The sequence below is a fragment of the Hetaerina americana genome, unplaced genomic scaffold (genome assembly GCF_022747635.1).
Source record: "Hetaerina americana unplaced genomic scaffold, ioHetAmer1.1.p SCAF_1, whole genome shotgun sequence".
NCBI classification, from domain to species: domain Eukaryota; kingdom Metazoa; phylum Arthropoda; class Insecta; order Odonata; family Calopterygidae; genus Hetaerina; species Hetaerina americana.
This window is the reverse complement of record NW_027286069.1, coordinates 16,927,176-16,947,305: the sequence shown is the minus strand read 5'-3', so window position 1 is coordinate 16,947,305 and position 20,130 is coordinate 16,927,176. Positions and strand designations below refer to the sequence as shown.

The window sequence follows — 20,130 nt, the reverse complement described above, 5'->3', positions numbered from 1 at the left end:
AAATACTATTTCATTCAAAATTCTTCATAGACTGTTATGCACTGATTGATTACATTGGCAATTTGTCAGTTAACCACATCTCCCTGGGAAACAAGAGCTGGCTCATGGAATGGAACTAGCCCGATCTTATTATCATATTGTGGGAATTTCAGAAATGGTAAAAATAATATTTATTAATTTAAGGAGATCTCTGTTATCAAACCAGCCTTCAAGTAGAATTGCATTTTTTTGATTTCAAATTGATGAGGCAGTTACTCACACAAAGTAGAAATTATGGAGTCTGACAGGAAAGAAACAGTTTGACCCCCTACAAGTTCACCCATCTTCATTTCAATTCATTATTGTCTATTATCATTTTCGATTACACATTTGTGAATCTCTTCTTGTTTGTAATTGGTACCAATTGGGTTGGACATGGCACTTAGATTAACAGATGAGACAGCCTCAGTTGCCATTTGTCAGATAGCAAATATGTACCATTTCAATGACATTTATATCCATCTGGAGGTATCAAATGAGGAAGCAACCCAAGGTTCACATGAAATAATCTGTGGTACTCTTTATCACTGACCAAGGGGGGTCTCACCATACATGCCCGAATCTTCGATAAACTCACCTTTTGGTCGGCCCCTAAACCTTTACTCAAAAATTTCAACTGCTTGCATATTTCTTGTGTTGGGCTTAGAGAAGAATAGAAATGCAATAGAAGGGAGAAATGGAAGGAATGGAGAAATATAACCGGTGATAGAGAAGGTGCTCTGCCAACTGCATCCCATGTGGTCCCTTCAAAGTCCCGTGACAAGTCTTCTACCTTTCCTTCTGCCTCCTCCATTCTGCCTTTTACCAAAATTACTTGGGTCATACCCCTCAGTATCTAAGCTATTCCAATAAAACAACACTTCATTGCTAAAACATATAAGAACACTTTTCCAGGATACATCCAAGGTGAGTATTGTTGGCAGTAACAGAGAACTCTCTTCCCTCTTAAAAGTGACAAAATTTACAATTGGGATGGTCCTAATGGGTTTTATCCAATATTTTCAATTATGATATTATTCAAATCATGATGCTGATTGAAATCCAAATTGATTAAAAATCATTATCATTGTTAGTGTTTCAGCTGGAACTCCCATATAAAACCCTTCAGAGCCCTATTTGGGGTCACAATCCATGGGTCCATGAGAACCTGAGTATTAAGGTCCATTGAGCAACTGATTCAAATGATTTGTTCCTCAATGATCCCTTTGGACAAGTAAGATTGAATAAGTTTCTCAACTCAGATAAAGTATAATAATTTTCACTCCTGGCAAGTCTGCTTAAATGTCAGTTTGAGTGGAGTGGGTTATTAACAGCGAAATTTTAAAAGGAGTAAGCTATAATTGCTTTCAATGAAGACATGCAACCTACAGGAAACATCACTTAAAAGACGAAACATCTTGTTCATTATAGACTCATTCTGTGAGATTCTGCAGCAGGTGAATCTGACTTTCTTGGACAATATGACAGAGCAAAACAAGGCAATGAAAAATAGACTAGTACAGAGAAAAAGCAAAGATTTGAACAAAGGATGTGGAGAGAGGGGACTGGGGCTGATACAGAGGTAAGAAAATAGGTAACAGAAGGGTTCAAGGTTTTAATTGCAGGAACAGAGGGTTAGGCAATGGAGAAAAATAAACACAGCTTTTATAATTAAAATCATCCCAGAAGGCATTTGCAAGGTGAAAGTTTATGCGGCAAGTCTTACATTGTCCATCCATACAGAACTCAACTTTTACTTGCAATAACACCATATAGACATTGAAAAAACGAGCATTTCTCTTTGCTGGTGATTGCATAATATGTGGAGAGTGGCCTTTTATTAAGATGTAATTCGGAGAGGCAAAATCAATGGCCGTTGAGACCTGATTCTAACTTGAACTCATCATGGAAGTCACAGAAATCATACAAATAAGCTAAGAATTTCAATAGAGGATGCTCATGGAAGTGAAATTTCAAATGGCCCAAACTAAGGAAAACCAGAGACACCATTGAGTATTAAGCATCATCACTATGGGTCGGTCCATGAAAGATATTGAATTTAATATTCTAAAAATAACTCACCCCCACCAGCTCCTTTATTCCTTAGAACAAGTGCCCCAACCTTCCTTGAACTCATTGGACAGAAAGCATCCTCACCGCAATCCTCAATCAACATAAGGTGTATTGTGCTTTTTAAAATAAATTAAAAGAAAGTCAGTACCACACCCGTGTTCTAACTTAAATTTATGCCAAGGCTCAAAGAAATCATTTCATAGAGCACATTAGCTGACTCTTTACCAACCAGTTAAAGGGAAATATGAGATTGATTTGGAAAAGTTTTTCTTTGATTGAAAGATTCATTTGAAAAAGGAAAAAAAAGAACACTAAATCAAAATTAGAAAAATAAAATGAAATGCTTTCAATTTATTGAAGAATAAATAAGTCATCTTTGGCTTGAAACATGCCACTAACTACTTATATACGAGGGTCATCCGGAAAGTAGTACCCGTTCGTGCCGCATGAAGTGCTGACGACGCGAGTAGCCGCTGCACGAGGTCAGATAGCTTCAGTGGCTTGTCTGCCTTCTCTGAGCCAAGTTGCGTGACGCTAGCATTGCCTGTGTTGTTTCTGTGATTGTTTACAATGTTTAAAAAAATTGAGAACGCCGCCAGTTGTGAAGTGAGGGCAGTGATTAAATTCCTCAATGCAAGAAACGTTCGCCCATGTGATATTCATCGCCAATTAAAGGAGGTGTATGGAGACATTGTAATGGACGAGTCGTCTGTTCGGCGGTGGTGTCGCAACTTCAACATGGGGTTGGGGGAACACACACGACGATGAGCGTTCGGGGAGACCGTCTGTCATTACAGACCAACTGGTGAGCTCAGTTGACGAATTCGTGAGGAACGATCGGCGCGTCACAATTGATGACATCTGTGAGCATTTTCCCAATGTTTCTCGAACAATTGTTCATGAAATTGTTAAACACCATCTGCATTATGCAAAAATTTGTGCAAGATGGGTCCCTCGCGTATCTCAATGAGCTGGCGGCGAAGGACTATGCAGCAGGAATACAGAAACTTGTCACACGTTATGACAAATGCCTTAATTTGCTTGGAGATTATGTTGAGAAGTAGTTTAAAGTATCCTCTTTCAAATAAAATTTTTTATGTTTGTTAATATTTACTTTTGTGTCTAATTCACGAACGGGTACTACTTTCCGGATGACCCTCGTATAATGCTCAACACTTGTGGGAGCACTGCAAATATCTCCAAGATTTCACACAAGGGATAAAATATATTTAAATAGGTTTAAAATAGCTTACGTCACTACTTGCAGTGTGAATCTTGCTCTCTTCCCTGTCCCCTCTTCTGCTTCAGCAGTGGTTGAGCACACATCAAAGTGTGGCTTCTTTCAGTGGAGAGCACACAAATGGTGACACCAAAGTTAGGCCGATGATGAATAGGAGATGTTGCAGACATCCAAAAACAGTTTCTTCCAAAGTGGAGTCCATTTTAGGCATGGGATAAGAGTTGAGGTCCAATCTTATTTCTAGATAGGAAGTAGAAATTTAGAAAAGTACAGGAATGGGAGGGGTGTGTTGTTGCATGGTGAGTTTGTGATTTAAAAAAGTATCAATCGAACACATGAGCTGTTTGGAGGTCAAGGCAACAAAGACAAAATTCTGCGATAAGTTACAGAACTGGGGAAAATTTGGTTAGAAAATCGCCCTATTTGTGTATCTGTGTGGTTGAACATATTTTTCTGTACATGGTATCCGAACTGGATGGCAGATGGTTAAATGAATTTGGTCAAGGCATAAATATGACTAAATTAAGTAAGAAAAGTAAGATTTTTGAATAGAAATTGATAATATGGTTTTGAATTTTTTTCTCTAAATTGTTCAATACGTAAGTGAAAGTGATTTCCCATTAAATATTTATTTTTAGAAACAACTAAAGGCTGATTACATTGTTTGTCAGAAACACTATTTTCAATTACTATAAACTGCAACATTATGAAAATTCATTAAATTTTGATTTACTCACAGTCTATGATTTCTTCAAAAAAATTATTTCCACAAAATCTTTCCCAAGTTGATTACCAAACACTTTAACAAGTACAACGAAGTACTGCACTTCTCCCAGGTATATTTTGTGTATGAATCTATATTTGTATTCCTGTAGTAGTAGGCACATTTCTTCACATGAGCTCACATGCACCTGAAGATGGTATATTAGTGTGAAAATACTTTCTACATAGTAATTAAAGGATGGTAGAATGGTACAAACCATGGCTCAAGCTAACAATCATCAGTACATACATTTGGGCCGACAGAGTTCTGGGGAAAAAGAAGGTGCATAACTAGCACAGATAGGCACACTGGATGTGATACATCTCAGGCCTGACAGAAATGACTGTAATATTTCATTTTAAGCCTCATTGATCATTTGAAGAAAAGCAAACTTAAGAATCACAGAGTAGGTTCATCTCCATGATCAATATTTCAGGTAGAAGTTCATGAATCTTCTTAAAGACTCTTTGTGCTTTAATAATACCCTAGGATATCAATTTGGGAATGCAGATGGGGACAGGACACCATTGTCAGCATTAGTCTACTATATGGGAAAGATGCCAAGGGGTCACACAATTTAATGCTCCATATGATGGACGGACTATTATAGCACATGGCACTCAAGTAAGGATCAGTATATCTTAGAAAAGTAATGCCATCACTGTGATTCGATCCCAGGCCTATAGCATGGGAAGCCAATACACTAGCTGCCGCACTAACCTGATCTCCTTCATTGAAGCTATGTTATCTAGCTAGTAACTAAGACTGCAATAACATTCTAAAAAATTTGATATAATGTAACGATTGTTATAAGTTTTTTACTAGGTCATAATTACGTGGCATCAATTTCAAATGACATAACTCGACTATGAGTCTGGCAGGATCTTCAGATAGAACGATAGTTCGACTATGAGTAATTATCTTCACTTAGAACAATATTTAACTTATGTTCATGAAAAGAGATGAGAATGAGCAACTTATCTGCCTGAATCTTTCCTTGCCAAGTAACTGCTCCAAATATTTGATATAAGAATTACATTAACATTCCTAATGACTGATTCGTCGTGGTAGTCTGGAGAACCGAAATTTTACATACTGTCAAGTGGTCCCTGGAATGCGATCCTGGTTGATATATTTGGAAAAATCTGATATTAAAATAGGAATATTATATAGTATTCCAGGACAATAAGTTTGATATCCCTAGAAGTGAAAGTTGTTCCCAGGATTATAAACAAAAGAATAGAGAGTAGGGCAAGTGATTACTTAGGGGATGACCAGTTGGGGTTTAGGAAGGGGAGAGGTACGCGTGATGCCATAGCAGTAATGAGATTATTAATCGAGAGGAATATAGAACACAAACAGGAGGTATCTGCCTGTTTCGTAGATTTCGAAAAAGTGTTTGATAGAGTGCATTGGGAAAAACTAATGAGTATATTGAAGAAAATAGGAATAGTTTGGAGGGAAAGGAGGCTAATCCGCAATCTGTACATGTCTCAGACTGCTAAGGTGTGAGTGGGGAACGGGGAGTCCGGATAAGCAGTGTTACGAAGCAGTGTTACAGGTGTAAGGCAGGGTTGCTGTTCAACCTGTATGTAGAGGAAATGATTAAAGAGGCATGGGAAGAACTGGAAGTAGGAATGAAAGTGGGCGGGGAATTCGTAAAATCAGTTAGGTTTGCTGATGACCAAGCTTTAGTTTGTCAGTCAGCCAAGGGGCTGCAAGCATTGCTGAGTGAATTGGAAATTCAGTGCGACAGGTATGGGATGAGAATCAATATTAATAAAACAAAGGTTATGCGATTTTCTAGAAAGAAAAAGGCAAAGCTTAACATTAAAATAGGAGGGCAACAACTAGAGCAGGTAGAACAGTTTACATATCTCGGTAGTGTTTTGGACCAACACGGTCAAAGTAGTAAGGACGTAAGGAGGAGAATTGCAGCAGGCAAAGAGGCTTTCACAAGGAGGAGGGAGTTGATGGCGGGGACGTTGAGTAAGGATGTTAAGAAAAGACTTTAAGAAGAGCGTAGCTATGTACGGCACGGAAACGTGGTCATTGAAGCAGGAGGATAGACGTAGACTGGAGGCTTTTGAAATGTGGGTGTGGAGAAGAATGGAGAAGGTGAAATGGACAGAGAAGAAAACAAATGAGGAAGTACTTGGTATGGTGGGCGAAGAGAGGGGTTTGTTGGGAGAAATCCTATGGAGCCAGGAAATGTGGATGAAGGGGGTATTGTCCGGCAGTGGGATGTTGAAGACCGTAGTTGAGGGGAGAATGTTAGGCAAACGAGGAAAGGGAAGGAACAGGATAGGGATGATGGACGGGATGAAGGGAGGAAGAAAGTACTCGGAGATGAAGAGGGACCTGGTATAGAGTAGGATGCTGGATTTTGTTAGGAGTCGCAAAATGTTTTATTTAGTAGCCATGTCCATCCAAAAACCAAGCTTAACCGGTAGATTACCTAATAATAATATAGTATTCAAAAAGTGAGAAAAATTATTTTATAGGACAGAGACATACTTTGAATTATCCCATTCACTTGAGTTTCATGCTGGCGAAGAAAGTTCATCGCGTGCTGTACAATCATCGTCATCTTTCAAAAAATCCCTTCGGATCCATTACTAAGATATTAATCGACGTCGAGAGTTGGTGAAACTCATTCAAGCCCACCTGGAATACGCTGAGCAGCGTGGGAAAGCAATTCCATTGACCCACCGGGGCGGCTCAATCTTCTCTCACACCGACATTTACTCCTCGTCCTCCATCCGCAGCCACGAACAGAATGCTTGCTTCAAGAGAGCTCCACTCACTTGAGAAGGAAGGCCGCCAGGAACAGAAGAAAGCAATGTAGGCTAAAAGGCGATATGGAGGAATGCAGGGAATGAAGACCTGGAAGATGCGAGCACGGGCAGTGACGGAGAGCGAGCAAGTGTAATGGGAGACTATGACGACCGTCTGGGTCAGGGAGGGGATGTTAGCGAGGAGGATTAGGACGAGAGAGGGGGTGGCAAGACTGAAAGAGGGGAAAAACTCGTCCACTCTAGATGAACTGACCGATTAGTGAGTCGGAATGGTAAAATGAGTGAAAGAGGAGGGGGGAGATAAGTTTGTTGTGGTTGAGATCCTTTCATGTTGACCTATCCGATGGTTTCGCACTTGGAGGGGAAATAAGTGGAGGGGTGGGAGTGATTTCAATGAGCGCGGGTGCATTCGACCATGGCAAACGCAGCAACTGAGTGTGGTTCAAGCCACGTCCCAAGTTAGTAGGCTGCCCTTCCCAACGGAGTGAGTTGAGGCTGCTGTACTTAAATTTGACACAAGTCTTTTGGGGGACGGTGGTGTGGGCCATTTCATTTCAAGTCTCCTTATTGAGGACAAGGGTGGGGTAGCCCGTGCTGAGAGTAATTCCTACGAAGCGAGCCTTTACAGACACGGTTGAGAATGTAGGAAGGATTTCTATCTCCTTTTCGAAGGTAGTCAACGCGAAGAAGGCAAAGGTTTCCATTATTTTGGTTGTTCACACAAAGGAAGTTTCGAATTCGAATGAAGCTCTTTTCCACTGTCAGAAGGAAGTACAAGCGATCCCGGCACATGAGGGCGAAGACTTGAGGCAACTCTCGGTACGGGCCTAAAATCTCACAATAGATTTATTACTGCTTTTTTTTCCATAATTTTAATGAAGAAAATCCTTATGAGCGTTTATCACCAAAGAACGACGTTGGCCCAATGTTCACTTACGAAAATATCGCTCTTAATTGCCCAAAAAATTGTAAACCTTTTAAAAGAGTTTAGAAACCTTTGTTAAATTTAATGTTAAAAAATTCATTCGAAGTGGCAGAAGTAGTATTTAGGGGAGGCGACCGACAGCTGAGGTCATTTGCGCCATATGGGATGGACAAGAAAGGATGAAGGGTGGAGAGAAACCCGGCGTCGGCATTAGCCCACTGTTTACGAAAGGCGCCAAGGGGTCCGCAGTTTAACGTCCCATCCGACGGACGGCGTATTTACTCAAAGTGCCCTCCACAAAGCACCTCAAGTAGGGATCGAGATACCTCTGAAAAATATTCAACACCGCCGGGATTTGAACCCGGGCCCTCGTTTGGGCTATTGTTTCCAAAATTTAAATGAAGGACATCGTGAGCCCGGGCCCTCAGGGTGGGAAGCCAGTACGTTAGCCCCCGCACCATCTTGATCCCCAAGTCTTCCAGGTGGCCTACTTGTGTTACTAGCTCTGTCATTCCACGGTTGGAGAGATCATGTCCATTAAAGCGGAGAAATTAAGTGCAGAAGAAATAGGTATAAGATGTAATTTTTCCCGCCTACGATAAGGGGTCAGAATAAAATGTTTGCCGGACCTTGTAGGAGGGAAAGGTGTTTTGGGTCAAGGGTAGTCTGGTATGTAATCACACACCCTAGTGAAGGCTCGCAGGGTACTAAATAAAACTAAAAGTAAACTTAATGTCAGAAAAAAATAATTGAAATCAGTGGTAGATGATAGTAGTGAAAAGCGCTTCCTTCAAACTTAAATGTGCTTTTTTATTTTTATTTGGGGAAAGGTACAAATTCGTCACAATGATGATTGTGCCGGGAAAAAAGAAGCAGAATACATGTATAACCTTAAATAATTTCAAAATGGCTCAATGTCGGGTGCAATCAAACAAGGAAACAAGCTGGCCTACTCGGGCGTAAGAGTGAAAACTGGCCTTTCCTCCCCACCACTCACCCTTTCCCTCTCTGTCCCATTTCAGCATTGCCCTCCCAGAGTAAAACATCACCTTTCCCGCTATCCCAAATGGACTGGACGACCTTAAGGCGCAAGAAGCAAGCGAGTGTTGGTCGGGTTATCGCGAGCAGACAACTCTTGGCTTTGTTCGTCGGTGACCTCTCGCTGCAGTTTTACTTTTTGTTGAGAAGTTTCCTGAACCTCACTTTTCGCTTTCTCGCACGATTTTCACGCGTTTTAAACAGCGGGAATATTTTGTCCAGAGTACAGGAAGTAAGTAGCCCCTCTCTTATAGAATGGGGTGAATTGTCACATCCCCTCCGCTGTAAATTACTTTATAACTATCACTCCAGTAATCCCCGCTATCCTTCCTTCTCACCTTGCATATTCCTGAAACATCTACACATAATTCCTTTTTCCATTCTTCCCTGTATATTCTCTAATTTTCCAGTCGTAAAAGTTGTCCTAACGTTTCAAGTTCCTATTCTAGCTGATTCGGTCTTCTTCTGCGTTATATGTACTGCCGCTGTCGGCTTTCTTTTGCAAGGTTTTCGTGAGATGACGACCGCGGCCTCCCTTGCTGCCGGGCACGACATACGGACGATTGGGCCGAGCCCCGTAGTTGCCAGGACACATCCATGCCAGCGGCCTCACTGAGGAACAGACGCTGCGCGAACTACCTTTCATCTGGCTCCTAACCTTCGACCCTTCTGGTATGGGTGACCCAACCAGGGTGAACCAACCAGGTAATTTTCATAACTCCCGCCAGCACAGCGCTAGTGGTCATCGGAACGCACAAGCTCTTCCACCGCGTCATGGTGGAGGGGTCCATGGGAGAGTTCATAGGTGTACACATACATAATTTATAAAATATTAATTCGATGAAATTCGATGAAATAAAGGCTCATGATATACTGCATTTGAAACACTGAAATGGAATGTGTAGACTCGACTAAATAGTACATAGGCGTTACCCTCACTCCCGACCCCTCCTGGGTGAAACATACGGAGCATATGAGGACAAGCTAACAAGAAATCAGGATTTATCCAAATAGTACTAGGTAAATGTGATGAAAAAGTCAACGAGATATGTTATCTGCCGCTGGTTTGGTCTCATTTAGAATACGCTACAAGTTTATGGGATCCTAACGAATTTGGATTAATTGACGAATCGGATCGCGCGCAGTGTAGAAGAGCTAGATTTTTAAAATGTTGTTATGATAAACTTAGTAGCGTATCCAAAATATTGGAACAGCTAGGCTGGGAATCACTCACGAAGCGAAGGTTAAACGACAGATTGAAGCTCTTGCTTCAATTGGGAGTCTCTACTAGGGCCGTTGAAAATTATTACCCCCAGCGCTCTATGGTAGGGGAGATCATGCTAAAAAATTAGAGAGGTTTAAGTGTCGAATAGAATGATTTAAAATGTCTGCAATGGCGTCTGACCCCAGTGGGGCGGCCAGTAAGTGATGGTGTCACGTTAAAAACACTATTGAGGAAGGCAACGGGAAACCACCTCAATTATCATTCCCAAGAACAATGTGATGGACAATATAGATATTTTGAGTCCTGGCAACCACGGGGCTCGGCCCAATCGGCCGTGTGTCGTGCCCGGCAGCGGGAGAGGCAAGGCTTCCGCGGTCGTCATCCCACGAAACCCTTGCAAGGGAAAACCAGCAGCAGCAGGACAGAGGACGCAGGAGAAGAAGACCAATTCAGTTAGATTAGGAACGTGAAATGTTAGGACAATGATGCGGACAGGGAAATTGGAGAATATTAAGCGAGAGATGGGAAGGGGAAAAATAGATATTTTAGGTCTACGCGAGGTGAGCTGGAAAGATAGTGGGGATTACTGAAGTGATAAGTATAGAATAATATACAGCGGCGGGGACGAGAGCCAACGAGGGGTTGCCATAGTATTAAATGAAGAAGTAGGAAGAAGCGTAGTCAACATAGAGCAGGTAACGGATAGAATACTACTAGTAGAGATAAAAGCAGAACCGACGAACTTCGTTATTATTCGGGTAGACCGCGGGGAGAACGCAGTTGAGTCCTGCAGGAGATAGGGGCTAGTCATCACCAACACTTGATTTAGACACCACAAAACATGCAGGTATACATGGAAAATGCCAGGTGACTCAGAAAGGTATCGGCTAGATTATATCCTGGTTAGACACAGGTTTAGGAACAGTGTGATAAATTCGCACAGCTTCCCAGGAGCGGATGCGGACTCTGACCGCAATTTATTTGTTCAAAAAGATAAGGCAGGGGCGGCGAGTTAGAAAATGGAATGTAGTAGCATTAAATGGTTTGAAAAGGAAGGAATACAAACAGGTGGTAGAGGAAATCATGGAGGATGGTAAAGAGCTAAGTATTATCGAAGAAAAATTGGAAAGAATCAAGAAAGGGTTGTCTAAAGCCGCAAAAGACACTATTGGAACCGTTAACGCTAAAAGGACTAGGAAACCATGGATCATGGATGAGATGATTACAAAGATGGATGAGCGGCGAAAATGGAAGAATATAAATACAGTATTAGGCAAAATGAAGTACAAAGAATTGAACAATAAATTGAGGCGGGCAACAAATAAAGCAAAAGAAGCATGGTGGAAGACACAGTGCGAGGATATGGAAAGTCTGCAGAGGAAGGGTGAAATCGGTGCGCTGTGCAGCAAAGTTAAATCGTTATCGGGAAGTAAGAAAGGAAGAGCTATGCTATGGAAGGAATATATAGAAGAACTGTATAGTAAAGAACTCAGACCAACAAAGTTAGACATTGAAAAAGAAAATGACGTAGAGGAAGACAGCTTAGGTCCAGGCATACTAGACAATGAAATAGAAAGGGCATTAAGGGAGATGAAACTAAATAAGGCCGTGGGGGTGGATAACATTCCCGCGGAACTTTTAAAATGCTTAGGAAAATGTGGGAGGAAGAGGCTATATGGGGTGATCTGCAGTATTTATGAGGAGGGAGTCTGGCCGGAAGACTTAGTGAGATCAGTTTTAGTTCCTATTCCGAAAAAGCTAAATGCCACGTCATGTGAGGACTACAGGGCAATTAGTTTGATATCCCACGCAGCTAAAGTTGTTCTCAGGATCATAAGCAAAAGGATAGAGAGTAGGGCAAATGATTACTTAGGGGATGATCAGTTTGGGTTTAGGAAGGGGAGAGGTATGCGTGATGCCATTGCAGTAATGAGATTATTAATCGAGAGGAATATAGAACACAACCAGGAGGTATTTGCCTGTTTCGTAGATTTCGAAAAAGCGTTTGATAGAGTGCATTGGGAAAACCTAATGAGTATATTGCAGAAAATAGGAATAGATTGGAGGGAAAGGAGGCTAATCCACAACAAGAAGAGCGTAGCTATGTACGGCGCGGAAACGTGGTCATTGAAGCAGGAGGATAGACGTAGACTGGAGGCTTTTGAAATGTGGGTGTGGAGAAGAATGGAGAAGGTGAAATGGACAGAGAAGAAAACAAATGAGGAAGTACTTGGTATGGTGGGCGAAGAGAGGGGTTTGTTGGGAGAAATCCTATGGAGCCAGGAAATGTGGATGAAGGGGGTTTTGACCGGCAGCGGGATGTTGAAGACTGTAATTGAGGGGAGAATGTTAGGCAAACGAGGAAAGGGAAGGAACAGAATAGGGATGTTGGACGGGATGAAGGGAGGTAGAAAGTACTCAGAGCTGAAGAGGGACCTGAAGTAAAGTAGAATGTTGTGTTTTGCTAGGGGTCACAAATTATTTAATTAGTAATTATGTCCATCCAAAAACCTACCTTAACCGGTAGATTACCTAATAATAATAATAATATATATATGAATGAAAGAGAATTTTCTAGTTTTATTTGCTATGTTACTATTGGCACTCAGCTGTCCTAGGCACACTCTAAGGTCTATGAAAGTGCCGCCTACATGGTGATTGTTTCAAACCTGAATTGAGTTAAACTTTTGTAATTTAGAATTTTCTCAAGAAAATTATCCATTGAGAAGACAAACATATACAGCGATGTTTACGGAATCGGGAAGGATTTAAAGAGTGCCTTATAAAGAAATAAGCCGGTGGATCCTGGAAAGTCGGCAGGGTGTCAGAGTGACTTGTGTAAAAAAATGGATTTGAAAAAGCGAATGTAATATTTCAACGCCAGTGCTAGAAGATGAGGAAGAGTTAACTTCGGAGAGCGAACGCGGTTATGTGCTTGAAGAGATAATAAATGTACTTTATTCATTTGTTGTGATTCAGGTGACGAATTTCTTGGATTCGAGTGACCTACCTATCCTATCATATATTTATACTTTCGTGAATATAATGCGACGTACTCTACGCATACGTGGAGTACTATTATACGAGATTGGAATAAAGAAGTGCAACGCATTAGAATACACGAAGAATAGAAATTGTTACTTTTTTTCTCATGGATTTGTGAGAGGAAATATCTGTAACAGTAGCAGACCTGTATAAAATGGAATGCAATTAGAAAGATATACTTCCAGGCTAATTTATTTTTGCGACACTCTTCTTTAAATTATTGTGCGCATAGGTATGTAAATGTTTGGATTTTTTCAATTTTCATTACATAACGCGCGTCGTCATTTTTCTCGGTCATCTGAACTTTTTTGTATGGATGACGTTATCGATGGTAAAATACGGCACTTGAATCATTTAGAAACTCATGCATGGTGAGTATAGGCTCGTTTTCAAATACTGTAATTGGAAATGAGACATTATCTCAGTGACGTTAATAGAAATGAATTAAAAGAGATAAAAAACATCTGAAAATTATGACAATTATAAGCTATAAATAACTGATCTTATCAAATTCCAAAGAAACTGCGGGAGATGCCGCAACAGTAACTTTTAACGGAGTCATCCGCTAATATGCATAAACACCATAAGTGTTTAAAAGTTGGCTTTAACCTCGTAGACTTTGGCGCGTCGCGCACGAATACGAATGCCTGTGACATTGTATGTACGGTATTTCGTCACAACATCTCGTTCCTTTAAAAGCCCCAAAATTTCAGAGTTTAAGAGGACGCCTCAATAGCATAAGTGGCTAAAGCACTCGACCGGATATCGAGGCTCTGGGATCGAATCCCAGTCATGGCGATTGATATTTACACTCTGAAGTTGTTGCAACTGATCTTATGTCTAGGATCTCAGTGGGAATCCTTAATTCCGCTCTCATGACGGTAAAAATGTCCTCAAACTGGGATATTTGAATGCCTGAAAGCCGTACCACAGATTTTGTGTTTGAAAAGTGATACCCTCCATTACAACTTTTCTTCAAACTTTTCCGCCTGAGGGCCGCATGAGCTATCAACGTCAGTTTGGGGGCTGACTACACAATCGAGGTCCAAATAAAAAAGAATCAAAACAGACGTTTGTTAGTATTTATTTAATTTTATTTACTATTTATTTTATTCAGTTATTATTTAATAACTCATTTATACACTACACAAGAAAACCTGTATAAGTGGGAATGATGAAATTGTATCCTGGATGCCAAATTAACAGATATTTCTGGCTTTAGATTTGATGTCTCTAACACTAAAACTTACCTGAGATTATCATCGGACAAGGTTGTTCTCAAATCGTTCTTTGCATATGTGAAGAACAATTTGAAAATGTTTTTTACTCAAGTATGTTATTCCAATGACTGAGAGTTACCTTGATGCAAACGTTTTGACATTAGGATAGTCTTTCTTGGGCAAAAACTGGTAAAAACCCATCAATCCTTCGAACTTATCCCTAAGGCGATCATTTGCTTGCAACTCAATTACTTCCAGCTGAAGTTCATCTGGGGCCACAGATGCTTCAAATAGGTTTTGTAACAGTCTCATTTCTTCTGCCTTTGAAGCCAAGTTAGAAAACCGCTCCTGAAACTGCAGCTGGAGCCCTTTAATGATCTTGCATGCAAATGATGTGGGGAACTCGACTGTTGCTTTGGCCATGAAGACCTTGCCCTGCTGCAAGTCCCTCAAGTAGTTGGCCTGTACTTGTTCTAAAAACATGACAAGTTTAGATCTTAAAGGATTTTGGTGGGTGTCTAGATCAAAAACTTCATTTTTCCTTCCTTGCAGTTTTAGGTTCTGAAATAAAAATGGCTGATTATATCAGCAGCACAGGCCAATTTCCATACCCACTCTTCATCAGACAGTAATGGCTGTGGCTTGCCTTTACTTTACAGGAAATAACCGATTTCCTTTCTTAATTCAAATACTCTACTCAGAACTTTCCAACGACTTAGCCATCTAACTACTTCGTAATTTGGTAAATCATGTGATTCTTTGTCTGTATCTGTCTCTGAACTGTCTATGGTAGAGCCCATGTGATCTTATTGAATTCCCCATCTTCACAGCAGGATTCAGTTGGAAGTATCTCTTTCTTACTTGGGGATAGTTTTCGGGTATGTCTCCCCGCCTTTTTAGTCGCCTCTTACGACAGGAAGGGATATTGTGGGAGAATTCTCAATCCCCCTACCCGTATGAGGGTAGGGGAATTGAGAGCAATCAAAGCGATGATAGCGTCACCACAAAAGAGGAATTGAATGCTACTCAAGTATATTCCAGTGCAGTGCATAGTCCGTCCGATGGGACGCAGTTGACTCATCGCACTTCCGAGGCGGGATTGGCAATGCTGCTTTGCCTCAACCCTCCCTCCCCCTCTCCTCTGACCCTCCATCCACCCCACCCTCCCCGTAATGTACAAGGTGTCATGCCCTTATACAATAAACTCAAAGAAAACTAAGGAAATATTCAGGTTCATACCACACCCTGAGGAATAGTAGTTGCCACGCACATTTCTTTAACGGAGTTCCTGATGAAATTTTCCCCACGGCAATTTATCGCCAATTTAATTGGAACTTGCAAATTATTTTTCCGGTCTCAAGGCATTAGCATCATCATTGGGCTCATTTACTTACATTTGCGTTCCGGCATGTATTTGTATAGTCATGGACTAGCAATGACACCCCCAAGTCTGGATTCACTGAATGGCACACGTTGGCTCGTTTGATGACGCGCGCGCATTTCTGGAGTGGCGCGCAATTGCATTGTAGGGTGGTGGTCTTGGAGGCAGTTGTTCACACGGCACTCAAGCTTTCGGCGAGGAAGGGAGCGGTTAACTGCAGGACTCCAGTTCGCTCCAGTGCAAAGTCCTGCGAAGATACGCGAAAGGCGCACTTTCGGAATTGAAATGGGCTAACAATTTTCTCCGCCTCCTTTTCCACCGTCCCAATTTCACTCTCCCTTGTGCGAAGTCTCCCACTCAACAAATCCCCCTAGCCTCCCCTTCTTTCCCCCCAAAGTCCCCCCTTACTTACCGTCGGGCCAGTCAGTTCGCTTTGAGAGCCGGGATGAGCCAGGCGAAGCGGATGGACTCATTGCTATCCCGGAGTTCGTGAAACCCGCGAGGGCATATCGTCGAGCTACTCTGGCCCTGATTAAGCAGTCGAAATCACGGGCAGCTCTAAATCATTGGTGAGTGGGTATTTAATACAAGCCCACGTGCGGAGGCGGTGGTGGCTTCTTAAAAGAGGTGCTCAGTGTATCAAGTTTCTTATTGTCGTGTTTCGATTATCTAGATCTTGGGGCCACTTTCAAAAATTGACGGTTGCATGTTGATACGTATGTAGTCAGCCTACAAAAATTTTGAAATGTCCTTTCCCCTGCTAGCGACCGTATATACTTACATTTAGCAAAGGGTTGAAGTGCGCGATAAATCCGATCTATAGCTTGGCTCAATTGTCGTTGGTTATTATCCTGGGAATGAATAATGATGGCCCCGTAATTGTCATCACTGGGGATCGGGATTTTCCGGTGGGTAACGTACTGGCTTCCCACCCAGGGGGTCCTAGTTGGATGCTCGAGTCAGCAAGCATTTTTCAGTGGCGTCTCGATTCCTACGAAGAAGGTGCTTTGTGGAGAGCACTTTGAGTGAGTGTTCCATCCGTCGTTTTGGACGTTCAACTGGGGACCCCTTCGCGCCTTACGTTAAAAGTTGACTACTGCCGACGTCAGGTTTCTCTTCACCCTTCTTCTTTTCTCATCCATCCCTAATGGCGCTAATGACCTTTGCTTTCGGCCACCTCCAATTGAATTACAATTATTGTCGATCCTCGGCAATACTGAGGTTGCAATCACGGCCGCGGTAGCTTCCAATTCTTGTGTACACACATCTTGAAATGTCGATTTGCGACGTCTAATTCTCCCTCATTGTAGAATTTTGTAGTTCATTCCTTGGTACGCGACGGGGTACCCTTATTAGTAACGCGCTCGCCATCCAAGCACAGAGGCTGCGCGCTCAAATCTAGCGTCGGATTTGCGAGCGTCTAGAATGCGTTTCCCAAGAGTCCTGAGGCAAACAAAACAACAGTCCCGGCGTGTTGGAGCTCTGCGAAATTAGTCGCAGTTTCCTTAATTTTGTCAGTTTAAAAAAGTATTATTATAAGATAATCTACCGGTTAAGGTAGGTTTTTGATGGACACAACTACCAAATAAATATTTTGCGACTACTAACAAAACACAATCCAGCATCCTACTCTATGCCAGGTCCCTCTTCATCTCAGAGTACTTTCTTCCTCCCTTCATCCCGTCCAACATCCCTACCCTGTTCCTGCCGTTTCCTCGTTTGCCTAACATTCTCTCCTCGATCACAGCTTTCAACATTCCACTGCTGACCAATATGCTCTTTATCCATTTTTACTACCTCCTTAGGATTGCTCCCCACAAACCCCTCTTCGCCCACCACACAGTACTTCCTCATTTGTCTTCCTTTCGGTCCATTGCACCTTCTCCACACACACATTTCAAAATCTGCCAATCTGAATTTATCATCCTTCTTCAGTGACCACGTTTCCATGCTGTACTTAACTATGCTCCATATCAAAGTTTTAACGAGTCTATTCTTAACATCCTTACTGTCCCTATCATCAACTCCCTCCTTGTGAAAGCCTCTTTGCCTAGCGCAATTCTTCTCCTTGCATCCCAACTACTTTGACCGTGTTGGTCGAAACCACTTTTGAGATACGTAATCCACTAGCTCTAGTTTTATCCTTCCTACTTTAATGTTTGTCTTAGCCTTTTCCTTTCTGGAAAATCACATAACTTTGTTGCATATGTATTCAATATATTTTTTAATGAATAAAGTTAAACCCAATTAAAATAATTTCAGTAAAATTGGAATTATCTTTAATTCCTCAGCTTAATTAAAAAAAATTATTTTTACCCACAGTAACTGTTATTTCAAGAACTTCATCATTTTCTCTAAGAGATGAATAAATCATTATTAGAGCTAATGTAAATTTAAATTATTCCAAATAATGTGCAGGTGTCATGTTATGGTTGCTCTTATCGTTCTTTCATCTTTTCTTTGTATTGGAAAATTATTTCAATAAGAATCAACTTTTGCGAGATGGCTTAATTATTGCCAATTTTTGACTTATTCATTCTTATAAAATGTTGTGACAAAATGTCAATAGAAAAATAAATTAAATCACTAAAAATTACTCAACTATGTAAATTTTTAACTTTCATTTTAGGGGAAACTATCAGCCTCAGCATATTCCTGTACCATTTTTGCAAAAAGACAGAGGTCCTTGCATTTAATGGTGCAATATTGCTAGAGGATATAGATTTCAATCTCGTCAAGATAAATTATTTTATACATTCAACAGCAAGGTGTTTTAGGTCTACAGGTTTCATAAACTGATGAATGGAATATTGATGTTAATAATTTGTTCTAAACTGTGAACTTTGATTTATACTATTCGGTCCCGGCATAAGTCTCTTAGAGGTATAAAAATTGTGTATCATTCTACATTTTTCTCCATTGGAATCTTATGGAATAGTGTTCTGGGGATGATCTGTATGCATGTAAAGAGTTAACTTCAACCATATAGGCGCTCATTCAAAAAATGTAAATTTTCTTACCATTCCTTCTCTGTAATGTATGTTTGCCACCTCTTTCCTAATTATAAATAATATCCATGTCTTTCATGCAAATAGCAATATTCTCTTCTTCAGCTAGAAATCATAACATCTATATAAATTATCATAGATCAGCAATTTCATATAAAAGCCCAATGGTAATGGATGTAATAATTTATAGCTTAATACCAATCTCATGGAAAATAAGGAATAAATAGTGGTTTCTAATTGAAACTTGGGAAATTCTCTTAATGAAGTATTATTTATCATTTAATAAAGTTTTAAACAACAAATAATTGTAATACTTGTCTTTATATTTCTAGGTTCTCCATCAACATTGGTTGTCTTTTGGTGACAACTGTTTCCCTGGCCATCCTGCCTGCATCTTCAGCTCGAAGGTATTTTTCGAAGCTTTCTTGTACAAGACCGAGAAATATCAACATGGATGATGGATATCCATTAAAAAATGCATGGAAAGGACTATCCAATCAAGAGAGCAGTAGTTGACTCCCACCCCTATATGAAGCGGACGTCTGCTTCACTTGTGATTATCTTCCTCATTTTCATCAGTTTCACTAAAATACCATTTGAATGAAATTCATTTCCATTTTAATTAAAGCTTTATATCTTATATTTCAATTTAATTATATATATAGATTTGAAGTGAGTTTCCATTTTTTTAAATTATAAAGGGGAACTAATATTTCAATCTTAAACCAGTAAATATTTCTTAGACCTTTTGAATATGTATTTAAATTGCTTTTCCTCAGGTCTTCCCTTGGATGCTTATGCTAGGTGAGAAGAGGAGCATCCATGGGAATCACGGTTGTTCAGCAAGCTTCCTCACCGTCGGAAATAAGACACTGTATATTTCCTTGCTGGTGCCAAGTTGGACTGTGCCGTCAGCATCTAAAGAAGTGCACTTCATGTGGGTGTCAGCCTTAAATGAGGCATCTGAATAGACTGCAACTCCACACAGTAACTTTGTGGATTGTGGCTATGAGGGTATTTCAGTAAAATGTTTTGGTTAAAAAGGGATATTTGGAACACTGATGCAATTTCTAACACACATGTATCTCAACAAATGTATTTATGAGAAATAAAGATTATAAGAAAGAATGAATGTTTTCTAATTTTTAAATCTCTATTTGTGTAACTTTTGAATGAATAATTTTGCCTTAATATGCTTTTTAAGAGTTAAAAAGAGGAAATGAGGTATTAATCTAAAAAATGTTTTTCTGAGGTTAACACAGTAAAAATGTTGATTTAATTGTTACCAAAAGTACAGGTAATTTTAAATGAAAATATTCTAACCTCAAAAAAATAATGGCCCTATGAATATATAGACACCATCTGCCATACACACATTCGGAATTGTGGGGTATTC

General features: G+C 40.5%; 1 long non-coding RNA gene across 1 annotated transcript; it reads left to right on the top strand.

Moving 5' to 3' along the window:
- Positions 1–16,175: 16,175 nt before the first annotated feature.
- Positions 16,176–19,798, top strand: LOC139700272 (uncharacterized). The gene is made up of 3 exons (XR_011703670.1): positions 16,176–16,295; positions 19,067–19,287; positions 19,514–19,798. It is a non-coding gene; the product is annotated as an uncharacterized lncRNA (long non-coding RNA).
- Positions 19,799–20,130: the final 332 nt, after the last annotated feature.